Source organism: Gymnoscopelus braueri, assembly GCF_963280865.1.
Source record: "Gymnoscopelus braueri genome assembly, contig: SCAFFOLD_184, whole genome shotgun sequence".
In the NCBI taxonomy this organism is placed as follows: Eukaryota; Metazoa; Chordata; class Actinopteri; order Myctophiformes; family Myctophidae; genus Gymnoscopelus; species Gymnoscopelus braueri.
In genome coordinates, this window is record NW_027660619.1 from 74,125 (window position 1) to 87,005 (window position 12,881).

Sequence of the window (12,881 nt, forward strand, 5' to 3'; positions counted from 1 at the left end):
AGCAGAGGACAGAGCCTAAAGCTGGTGTACTTTAGGTGTTCTGCAGTAAGACAGTCCAGGCCACAAGCCTTGTTATTGTCAAGCAACTTGATGGCATCAGAAACATCAGCTGATTTGACTACGAAGTTTGCGGAGACCCCCATGTATAATATTGGGGGTCCTTGCTGTGCCTTTAGCTGGGCACAGCGTGCCCACAAAAGTGTCCTCCATTCTGAGGTCTTGCTGGTGGCCACCCCAGTGTGCGTGTGTGTGTGTGTGTGCGTGTGTGTGTGTGTGTGTGTGTGTGTGTGTGTGTGTGTGTGTGTGTGTGTGTGTGTGTGTGTGTGTGTGTGTGTGTGTGTGTGTGTGTGTGTGTGTGTGTGTGTGTGTTCATTCTAACACACACAAGGTAGATTTCCCTCCTGACTATGTTGCTAAGGCAGCTCTAGTCTGCCTGTGTATTGATGCTGCCCAGAAGCCAGACTCAGGGAACTAAAGTACCTTGACACGCTTGTCTAAATGACTTTTAACATGCAACACAAAACATTAACTCACACACTAACATATATACATCATGTGTACTGTATGGCACATACAACTTGGGTTTAGATCATGTAGATAATTATTTTTAATATAAATATTAGACAGCATTACAATGTCAAATAGAGCAATTTGATTGAAGTTATTTATAAACGTTGATTAAACCTGAGCTGCTGATCCATATTTATCAATAAGTATTTAAACATCACTCAACTCCCCCAAGTTCACTCATAGTTTAAAGAACACAGAACCAGGTTAAATATAAATATGAATCCTGTTGTGCGTTTATTCCATATTTTCCATTCCAAGCACATCAAGTCTTACCTGTGTTCTTGTGTTGTAAGAAGTGTGTATAGCAGTGTGTCAGTGCAGGTAAGTACAAACTGACACTTTATACTGAAGCTCTCACGTGATTGGACACAGGACCTGTCAATAAAGACAACATGTTATCAGCTGAGATTTTGATTGGTTCAGAGAGCTGATCAGACGTGGCGAGTGTGTTCAGGTTGGCATGATGCAACCATAACCTGTTTATAAAAAAACTAAACAAAAAAACAATAGAGCAAGTAGGATGGGGCCTGGCCTTTGTTGGTGGAGTTTTTGTTGGAGGAGTTTATCATAAACTGGTCTAGAATATTGAATACAAATAAAATAAACCAAAATTAATGCATCCCTCCTAGAGTTTAATTTACACTCATAACCATGTCAGTGATAAATGCTTCTCTGGGAAATGCTACAATAATATGCTGAATGTGTGCATTGGGTCCTTGGTTCACCTTTCATACAACATACATTTTATCAAAACAGCAGCCAGAATCAGAATCAGTTTTTTCTCTTCCATAATACACACTAGATCAGGGGTATCAAAGTGGCGGCCCGCGGGCATTTTGCGGCCCGCGGAAAGGTCCATGGCGGCCCGCGAAGTGATTTGAAAAAACACCTTTTCATACTAGCTCTAATGGAGAAAAAACGAGAGAGAAAAAAAAGACAAAAAAAACACCGGAGCCTAACCCTAAACAAAAGACAAGAGGAGATCAAGAAATAAATCTAATCACCCACGCTGGCACAAACATGTCAGTCTAAAAGTGTATTGATCCCTGCTAACCAGCGCTGCCCAGGGAAACAAGGACGAGGAATTTTATTGGCTCACTATTGGATACATCGTAACATCGCTTCTTTAAGGGGACCGTAAGGGTCCATTTGGTTCCATTTGTACGGGTGGTTGCGTCGTTGTGTTTACATGTGCGGTGGAATAACGGCCGTTACGAGTGATACGCTCAAAAGTTTCACTCGTCCTCTCTCTCCGTTGACAATTTTAATAATCCAAATGATAATCTGTTTAGGAAACTCTTAAAGACGCGAATGAATGACTAGTGTCCCCAAGCTCACAACGTGGTGCGAACAGACGCGGTGTGAGCTTGGAGATCGGCCATGTTTGGTGCGTGACACTGTTGTACGATGAAGTATAAATTGCGCTTTTAAAGTGACAGTACACACATTAACCAGTTAATAGTTTCTTCAATATTATTTTCCAAAAGTAAAAAGGTCACTTAAAATGTAGTGCAAGTGATATATTTTGGCTAAAACAAAGACAAAAGAATAGAAAAAATAAATATGCAATTTTTGTTTATAAAGAGCTGAAGAGACATGGAGATTTTATAGTAATTATTACATTATGAAAGTTACTACTGCTCAGAACCTGGTCCCTGATGTTGACAGGTCAGTTAAAGCAAAGAGATGTCAGGTACATCATTTTTTTGTAAAAAAAAAATTAAAAAAATGTTGTTTTTACCTGAGCTTTTACTGTTAGGGTTATTTTTTTCTATTCTAAAACCGAAAGAAAAGCATTGAGTGTCATTATTTTGATTCATTGACATTTTCTCAATTTTTGTTCAATAAAAACAACTGAACTGAGTTCATTGTCTGAGTTGCATTGCTGATAGTAGGCCTCAAAAAAAATAATGTTGTGTACTGTAGTGATTTACTGAAAATATTTATCATTTTTTTATAATCCATCCATCGATTCTTCAAACGCTTATCCGGAGCCGGGTCGCGGGGGCAACAGATCCCGAGGCGTTCCCAGGCCAGTGTGGAGATGTAATCCCCCCATCTGGTCCTTGGTCTGCCCCGGGGTCTCCTTCCAGTGGGACGTGCAATTAATTAATTCATAATTAATTTATATATAATCTTCATAATTTTTTTAAAGTGATATGCTGTAGTTATAGCAGTGACTGAGACAACAGACTGAAAAACAATGATGTATAACTGAATGTGCATGAGCGTGCATGCGTGTCTCCGTGTCTGCGTGCCCAGTCTGCCCACCTCAAGTCACTTTTTGACCAATGCGGCCCAGACCCCAAAATGAGTTCCACAAGCCTGCTATAGAGTGTTTGTTCAATAACAGGAGTCTCCATGTCTCTCCAGCTCTTTAATAGAACATACATTTTCAAGTGGGTTGCTTATGTCAGCCAATCAGGAGAGAGTACCCATGTATCAGCTATAATTGTATAGTGTTCCAGTTTAAATGGTGTGTCTGCTCATTTATTTGTGTCATTACTTCCAATTGCACTTGTTTGCAAGAGAGTTCTCTCTCCTGATTGGATAAACTCTGTATCCCAACCTGAAAATGCATGTTCTGTTCACTATAGAGCTACCTTACATTAAATAGTGTCAAACCTAACCAAGTGGTCAGTCTACTTCTGAGACAATCACTTTAAAACTACAGCAGAGAAATCACAGATCAAGTGGTGTAGTTTTACATTATGTCCAATAGATGGTGCACATGGACCACATTAAGGAGGATAGACGGCCTACAAACACAGTCAGACATATTAAGTGCAGTTAAAACATGGATTGTGGTTAAAGTTGGTGTGAAATGGAGTGTTTTCAGACCTGGGGAGGTGAGGCTGTTTTGTTCACATTATGCAACAAATGCTGAACCTTAAAATTCAGATACACGTTTCCTTTTAGCACAATAACACAGACTCACTGACAGGCCAGTCCAGACATATCATCAAACACAGTGAAGGAGAAGTAATCCATGTTGGTATGTGAACTATGTCTGTTTAACTAACACTAACCTTAACCCTAACCCTAACCTTTACCTAACCTTAACCTCACACTAACCTAATGGTCTGAATAATAGGATGTCATAATTATGAGTCTGTTAATCCATCAGCCACTACAATCACTTCATCATGTACTAATAAAACACTGTTATTTACAGTATTATTATAACAAGGCAGGTTTTGTAGTTTCACCTGCAGAAAATAAACTACAGCAAGGGTTCCCACACTTTTCAGACAGAGACCCCCTAAATAGTCAACTGGGGACCCCCCAAAATAAACATATTTTCAAGCACTTGGAATTGTAGGCATTACATTTAGTTTGACTCGGTTCCACAGATATATATATATATATATATATTGTGAAAATAGCCGATCTACAAGCTCAGAGCACCTTGCCTTGTTTAACTCTTTCTTACGTAATAGTTGATTTGACAATTTGGCCAATTTGTTATTAAAAAGGTCATTAAATTGTCACTTTATAAATGTGCAGATACCCTGTATACACTTATACTGTATGTTGGTTTGTTTACTGTTGAGTGAGGAAACACTTTGGACATTAAGCTAATCATCTGTGGACCCCCAACTCCCCTAAAGTCATTCGTGGACCCCCAACTCCCCTAAAGTCATTTGTGGACCCCCAACTCCCCTAAAGTCATTTGTGGACCCCCAACTCCCCTAAAGTCATTTGTGGACCCCCAACTCCCCTAAAGTCATTTGAGGACCCCCCTGGGGGTCCCGAGCCCCAGTTTGGGAACCACAGAACTACAGGACTCACACTGCTGAGACGCACAAAACACTTTCTGTTTCACACAAGATGTCAGACCTCCACAAATGATTCCTACGACAGTAAATCACTGAATGTACAATGTAACACTATTATATTAAACCTGGTCATTATATGACATACTTACAGACCACATCATCTGGTCTGTATGAAATATGGATTTAAAAACAATATAACCATTATGTCATTATCAGTTGATGATGTCATACATTCATACAATACAATGTAACAGCAACATGTAAAATGAACTGATCCCAGTCGCTGTTACTCTGTTGTTGTATTGATTCTACAAGTAGGTCTAATAATACATTTAAATGTAAGTTATGCTCACAGTGCGTCGTTGTGAGCTTGTAGATCGGATATTATTGGCAAAGAGATTTATGTTGACAGAAAAGAGTTGTCCAAAAAACCTAGGTCTGTTTTTAATAATATCTCAGATTTATTTAGCACTTTTCTAAGTACCTTAAGACGCTTTACATGTGAAAACAACAAATAAAACATCTTTATTAGGTGAAAAAAAGGCTAAGAAAAGTCTAAGACTAAGGTAAAAAATCTATAAAAAAAACTGTAGAATGATGAGAGGGGGGGGGTTAACTGAGGAAAGTCATATTGAAGAGGTGCGTTTTAAAGGAGCAGTTCACCCATAAAATGACTTATTTCTTATCAATTACCAGATGAAGCACTGGATTCATGGAGATTCTTTATAGCCAATAATTTGATGGTAATAATAAAGACCCTTATGTATCCAGTAGGAGACACAGAGAGTCTCCTTTGTGTCTCCTACCGGATACATAAGGGTCTTTATGTTGTTTCACAACCTGTAAACCTGTGATGTGACAATAAAGATGATTCTGATTGTGTCACGGTGTGTGTTAAAGTACAGATGAACCCAAATGCAGGCAACACAGGCAGAGTAAGTTCACATTCTTTAATAGAGACCAAACAAAGGGATGAGGCTTACACTGACATGAGGCAGGCAGAGATCTAAAGCATACAAGCAGTCCAAATAAGGCAAACCCAACCAAAGAGGCAGGTAGAATAAACAAAGTCCAAAAACTTGCAGAAGGTCAAAATCCAATCTAAGTATTAAAGCCAAGGAACACTAGGCATAAGAACTGAACAATAACCAAGGGCCATCAGGAAAATACACAAGTAACATTGGTTACAATCTGACAATGAATGAGTAGAAAGAGTCCGGTTTTATATAGGCAGTGTCTTGATTGGGGAAGTTACCACAGGTGAGTTAATGAGAAGGAACTGTTGTGCTGATGAGGCAGGTGGAGACAGGTGTGTAAATGGGACTGAAGGGTGGAGTCATAGAATGTGGGCGTGGCCAGGGCAAAGAGACAGAACAGAAAGAGAGAAATAGACAGGTAGAGAGCCAGACCGTGACAGATTGAATACCTTCCTTATCCTACAATTATATAGACAATTATGTAGACATAAATCCACATCCAGGGTTTTTACACATCATTAAACAATGTAAATGATCTTGTCTTGTCCTGCTCCTCTGTGGATCAAATATTGTTGTTTACATGAAAACTGTGGATGAAATGTTGTTGTTTACATGAAAACTGTGGATGAAATGGTGTTGTTTACATGAAAACTGTGGATGAAATATTGTTGTTTACATTAAAACTGTGAATAAAATGGTGTTGTTTACATGAAAACTGAAGTTTACTTTACATTTCATTCATGGATTCATCCTATAATATCTGTTACATGTTTGTGCCAGTAGATGTCACTGTAACCCCACAAACCAGGCTCTCCACACAGCGAGGTTTTCATTCCAAACTAACCAGTGTGATCCGGTCTAGAGCCCGCCTTCCATATCCGGAAGTTTGCACTCACACATACATGGACAAACCGTCTCTGTATCCGCTCCACAGACCCAGACCGGATCAGCAACATGTAAAATGAACTGATCCCAGTCTAGTCCCTGTTACTCTGTTGTTGTATTGATTCTACAAGTAGGTCTAATAATACATGTTTAAATGTAAGTTACGCTCATATGATTAAAGATAATGTGATATGTTTGAAAAAGGTTTGTCAAACTAGTTATAGGCTGTTCTGATAGTAATCATTTCTATAGACATTTAAATTTTTACAGTGTTCCAGTTCCAATTGTGTCTGATCATTTTATTATTTCATTTTATTTTGATTTGTGTCATCACTTCCTATTTCACTTGTTTATCCTTTATCTTGTATGAGTTCTCTTTCCTGATTGGATAACATCTGTATCCCAACCTGAACATGCATTGTATGTTTACTAAAGAGCTGGAGAGACATGGAGACTCCTGTTACTGATCAATTAAACACTCTATAACAATGATTAATGACAGAATATGGAGCTATTTACCACTTACTTAACAAAACAATATCATTACCCTACCTTTAAATGATCACAATAATGTAATGTTTAATGTAGAACAATGTAGAAGATAGTTTTATATTCTTACTGAGTGGAAAATGCTGCATGGCTCTGAAACCCCTCAATAGAAACATCCTGAGAGAGAGAGAGAGAGAGAGAGAGAGAGAGAGAGAGAGAGAGAGAGAGAGAGATTATGAAAACATTAGAGCACCTTGGACATCTTGACAAACCTGAAAACATCATTACATCATTATGAATAGCATTAACCACATGAACCCCAGCACGTCTATTCAATAACCAAAAAGAGACGATCTACAAGCTCACAATGCGTCGTTGTGAGATTGTAGATCTGCTATTATTGGCAAAAAATATTTATGTTGACAGAAGAGTGGTCCAAGAAACCTAGGTCATTACTTTTCTAAGTACCCAAAGACACTTTACATGAGAAAACAACAAATAAAAACTACTTTATTAGGTGAAAAAAAAAAGGCTAAGAAAAGTCTAAGACTAAGGAATAAAATCTATATAAATAGTGGAATGATGAGAAGGGGGGGGGGGTAAACTGAGGACAGTCATATTGAAGAGGTGGGTTTTAAAGGAGTAGTTCACCCAAAAAAATTACTTATTTCAAATCAATTACCCCATGAAGCACTGGATTCATGGAGATGTTTTGTTTCCGTCTCATTCCTGAGCCAATAATGTGATAATAATCAGTGTTGTGCAGTAGCTAGCTACAAGTAGTGATGCTGCATAGCTTAACTACATTTCTCAGTAGCGTTATGGTTGCGTCGCTCCTTTTGAACCAAGTAGTGTTTTCTGTAGTGTAGCTATTTTTAGACCCAAATAGTGACGTAGTGTCCAACAAACACTATACGCTACTCCCTGGAGAACATGGACTGATAAATAAAGATTTGTGAAAAAAAAAAAAAATCCCCGGAGAAAATCCAACGATGATTGGTTGTTGGTAGATATGATGACTCACGATTGGTTAAGGTTAGGGCAAAACATTACGGGTAGGCCAATCAGAGGCAGGATAGGGCGGGTCATGCCGCTCTAAACCAGGAAGTAAAATCTAAACACAGAAACATGAAATGAACAGTCCGCACTCTAGATATGTTATAAGGAAATGACAGGACGAGCGGAGGAGGGGAGAAAACTTGACAAATGGCAGAGGCAGAGAGATTCACTGCCGCAGATGTTTCCATTGATGAAGACGACGTCCAGGAAGTCAACAATAACAAAGCGTCTCCATGGCCGTATATCTGGACAAATATATGTTTTTAGCAGAAACAACGGCCTAAATCCTATGTGTTTAGGTGTTTACTGTGTAATCCAAAAAAAAAGCTGCTCTCAACTTCCCACACGTCTAACACATATGTAAGAACACACATTCAGGTGAAAAGCTTTACATAACCATTGTCAACTGTTCCCAAACAGCACACAAGTCAGTGCACTTTGTTGTCAACAGATAACTAACAGATAGCTGCTATGTTTCACTGTAGGCAGACAATGACTAACATTATGGGGCTGGGGAAAAGAAAAGGCAAACTAAAATAAATACATACTGTACATAAGAGAGAAAAGATCATCTAGAGCAGTGGTTCTCAACCTGTGGGTCGGGAACCCCAGGGGGGTCCCTACATGATTTTTTTGGGGGGTCCCCAGATGACAGTGAAGTTACCATTTAAGGACTTTTAAGACCCTTTTAATACCTACAGTAACTAAAAAAGAAAGATAAGCCTAATTAAAAAACTATACTATAAAAACTGGTCAAACATTGGCCGCAATAGTCAAATAATATCAGAAAGAGGCAAACATTGTGAAAATAGCAGATTCTCAGCGCGCGTTGTGAGCTTGTAGATCTGCTATATTCACAGTTAGGAACCGAGTCAAACTAAATAATGCCTCAACTCGTACATTCCAAGTGCTTGTCAGGTAGAGTGCCCACCCGTCCCCCGAAATTGGACCGTATGTCCCACGTCCCGCACAAAGAGGTATTTATTGTTTTGTCTAGTGAAAGTTAGAGGAGTTCCTACTGTATGGTGTGTGTTATATGAAATGTGAGCTTACCATAATCATAGTAATCATATTCAAGGGCTTTTGGAGAGAAATGAGACAAACTCCAGTCACAGCACTGCAGAGGGGAGGTGTGTGTGTGTGTGTGTGTGTGTGTGTGTGTGTGTGTGTGTGTGTGTGTGTGTGTGTGTGTGTGTGTGTGTGTGTGTGTGTGTGTGTGTGTGTGTGTGTGTGTGTGTGTGTGTGTGTGTGTGTGTGTGTGTGTGTGTGTGTGTGTGTGTGTGTGTGTGTGTTAAGCTAGCGCTCGTTGACGCTCGTTAATGTTACATCAAGGCTTTTATGTTTCTGCAGAATCTGCACTGTCACATAGAACTACATCTAATCCAGTGGTTCTCAAAGTGGGGTCCGGGGACCCTCCAGGGACCCTCCGGGGTTCTTGACGGAGTTCCAGGGGGTCCCCAGCTACATGGTAGATAGTAACCAAATGGACCCTTACAGGTCTGTAACTCTGAGAGTGTACACATGGAACCAAATGGACCCTTATGGGTCTGTAACTCAGAGAGTGTACAAATGGAACCAAATAGAAATTCCATTAAATGGGGGTCCGTAGCTCTAATGCATGTCAAACTGGGGGTCCTTGAAATGAAAGTGGTTGAAACTTTCACTGCTAGAGCCGTAAAAAGCTCCTCATATGGGGGGCCTTGGCACATCTTTTCAAATGGGGGTCCGTGGGCTAATAAGTGTCAGTTTGGGGGTCCTTGACATGAAAAGGTTTGAGAACCACTGATCTAATCTATAGCATCAAAGACATAGATTTTTACAAGCGACCCTCTCTGGTTTATAGATAATGTTGTTCAAGTTGTTGTTAATAACTATAGGCTACACTTGGTCCACACATATGACTATGATTTAAGTGGAATTAATATTTATGCAGTATTTATATTAGATATGTGTTAATATTGTCTATATGTCCTCTGAAACAAAGGGGTTTATAGTGAGAATTTACTTAAGATTGTATAATTGTATTCTTTTTTTTGTGTAAAACATTTTTTTGAATATGAATATGATGGCCAATGTTGATGATAATTGAAAATAAATAAAAGACATGTTTTCTTTCTTAAAAAAATAATAATTGCGCCCTGTGTATTCTGATTGAATACACCTTCTTATCCTAGAATTATTATATTTACATACAGACAGACAGACAGACAGACAGACATACGCACATTTTGCAGATAATGAAGCAGACTGGTTGAGCTGAGACTCTGGCAGCTGGTTGCCAAGGTAACCACTTCCTGAAGTGTGCAACGAGCAGCACTAGAAAGAGGAAGTGACTCTCTCTCTCTCTCTCTCTTGTAAAATAGTAGATCTACAAGCTCACAATGCACATTTTCAACGCCCTTGTAGCCCTCTAAGCATTCTGTCTGCATACAAACAGCTTGGTCTAGCCATTAATATAAAAAAGACCCAAATTCTCCACCAACCACCACCAAACAGCAGTACGCCTGTCCTACCCCCACACATCTTCATTGACAACACCAGACTGGACAATGTGGACCACTTCCCATACCTTGGCAGCCTCCTCTCATCAAAAGCCGTCATTGACGATGAAACACACCACCGCCTCAGCTATGCCAGTGGGGCTTTCTCAAGGCTAAGAAAAAGAGTCTTTGAGAACCGTGACTTCCAAGCAAAGACCAACATCTTGGTCTATAAAGCTGTGGTGCTCCCCACTCTCCTGTATGGATCAGAAGCCTGGACCACAAACAGCAGGCACTTAGAAGCACTTGAGGCTTATCATCTGAGATGCCTCCGAAAAATCCTCAGGATCAGCTGGGGGGATCGACGCACCAACACCAGCGTCCTGGAGGAGGCTGACATCCCCACCATCACTGCCACCATTGCCCAAAACCAGCTCAGATGGACCGGCCATGTTATCCACATGCCTGACTCTCGCCTCCCAAAACAAGACCTTTGTTCCCAGCTAGTTAAAGGGAAACGGGCCCCTGGAGGCCAAAATAAGAGGTTTAAGGATAACATTAAGACAAACATGAGGAAGTGCCACATAGACCTTAAACTTGGGAAGACATGGCAACAGACAGGGCGACCTGGAGAAACCTTGTCCGTGAGGATGCTTTACTATATAATGATGACCTCCGCCATGCTGCACAAGACAAGCACAGACTCAGGAAGGAGAGATCAACCACCAAACAGCTCCAACCCAAACCCACCACCACTACATTCCCCTGTCCACACTGTCCACACTGTCCCTACTGTCCAAACTGTCCACACTGTCCACACTGTCCACACTGTCCACACTGTCCACACTGTCCACACTGTCCCTACTGTCTACACTGTCCACACTGTCCCTACTGTCCAAACTGTCCACACTGTCCCTACTGTCCACACTGTCCCTACTGTCCACACTGTCCACACTGCACAAGAATAATCAGGTCCAGAATCGGCCTCTATGCCCTGAAAACCCACAAGGACCAAGAGGGAGGACAGTCATACTCGACTACGAGTGATCGCCGATGATGATGGTGTGTGTATGTGTGTGTGTGTGTGTGTGTATGTGTGTGTGTGTGTGTCCACAGACACTATGAAGTGAAGAACAAGAGCAGCACCAGCAAAACCACTGAATTAAAAGATGTATCTATTAATAAAAACATTAATTAATTTATATAAATCTTTATCTATTAATAAAAACATTCATTAATTAATACACATATTTATATACTAATAAAAACATTCAAAAGGCCAGTCATTGCGACAGTAGGCCTACAGTAGACCACTCCCAGTGTGTGTCTGTGTGTGCGTGTGCATGTGCGTGTGCGTGTGCGTGTGCGTGTGCGTGTGCATTGGATTATACAGTCATCAAAGGACCCACAAATTGTAGCAGAAGTCATCATCGGTCACGATGGACTACCATAAGCAAGTACGTGTGTGTGTGTGTGTGTGTGTGTGTGTGTGTGTGTGTGTGTGTGTGTGTGTGTGTGTGTGTGTGTGTGTGTGTGTGTGTGTGTGTGTGTGTGTGTGTGTGTGTGTGTGTGTGTGAAAAGCAGTCAGCCTGGACCAAGACATTATGTAAATAAACTGTAATAAATATTTAAATTATGTCCTTTTCCCTCTGACATTCATGTATTCATTCATGTATGACAGATATTATTTATGTATTTATTTAACCACTTAAACCCTGACCAGTGGTGTACAATAGGCCACCATTTTCTTTTCATTCTACACAACGTATCTTTGAAATAAAAAAACAAAATGGTGGATCTAGCAGCAGATCTCACAATGCTGCGTGTTGCTGCTATTTTCACCCAATGTTCACCCTCAGAACAGAGCCATGAGGGTTCAACACATTTATCCACAGTAATACATTTATTACACATTTATTAACCACTTCAACCCCGGCATCCATATTATGAGGTGAACATTGGCCAAAAAAATAGCCGATCTACAAGCTCACAACACGTCGCGCTCTGTGGGCTTGTAGATCGGCTATTTTTGGAGAAGAAATTGGCCGTAGAGATACAAACTCAGGTTTGTTTGACTAAGAATAGAGGGCTGAAGTGGTTCATCAGACATTTGATAACTTTAATACATTTATTAATGTGGTTTTTCACCTACCAGGTGTGATGCTGAGTCCAGACACTGCCAACAGCCAGATGAACAGTGGAGCCATGAGGCCCTTCATGTTGATAACAATGTTCCTAATGATGATAAAACAACAACAATCTGCACCATTAAACTCAATGTGTGGTTTAACTGACTGACTAGAGGTTTATCTGTCTCGTTTAACTGACGTCTCTTCTCTTCCTGATTGAAACCCAGGCAGGAGGAGGTTTAAACTATATGACACATTTCACATGTAACTCCTCCCACACACCATGTAGATGCATTTAAAGCTGTATTATGTAACTTATTTGTGATAAAATGCTATGTTGTACAGTCTGTGTGGTAGAGTATGTCAATACAATATAACAGATTTTTTTGTAAATCATATTTGAGTCACATTCCTCAGCCTTGTTCAGACATCAAACCAATCTGACTCCAATCTGGATCAGAAATCCCCCCCCCCCCCCCCCGGGGGAAAACAAAATCTCGGGGGAAACAAGTT

General features: G+C 40.3%; 1 long non-coding RNA gene across 1 annotated transcript in view; it reads right to left on the bottom strand.

The window, feature by feature from the left end:
• Window positions 1-12,567, bottom strand: part of LOC308081360 — a 79,624-nt gene extending 67,057 nt beyond the window's left edge. Inside the window, exons 1-3 of the long non-coding RNA XR_013932838.1 lie at window positions 12,392-12,567; window positions 6,831-6,877; window positions 844-945 (exon numbers count right to left, since the gene is read on the bottom strand). This is a non-coding gene — a long non-coding RNA (uncharacterized lncRNA). The remainder of the gene's footprint in view (window positions 1-843; window positions 946-6,830; window positions 6,878-12,391) is intronic.
• Between the last annotated feature and the right edge of the window lie 314 nt (window positions 12,568-12,881).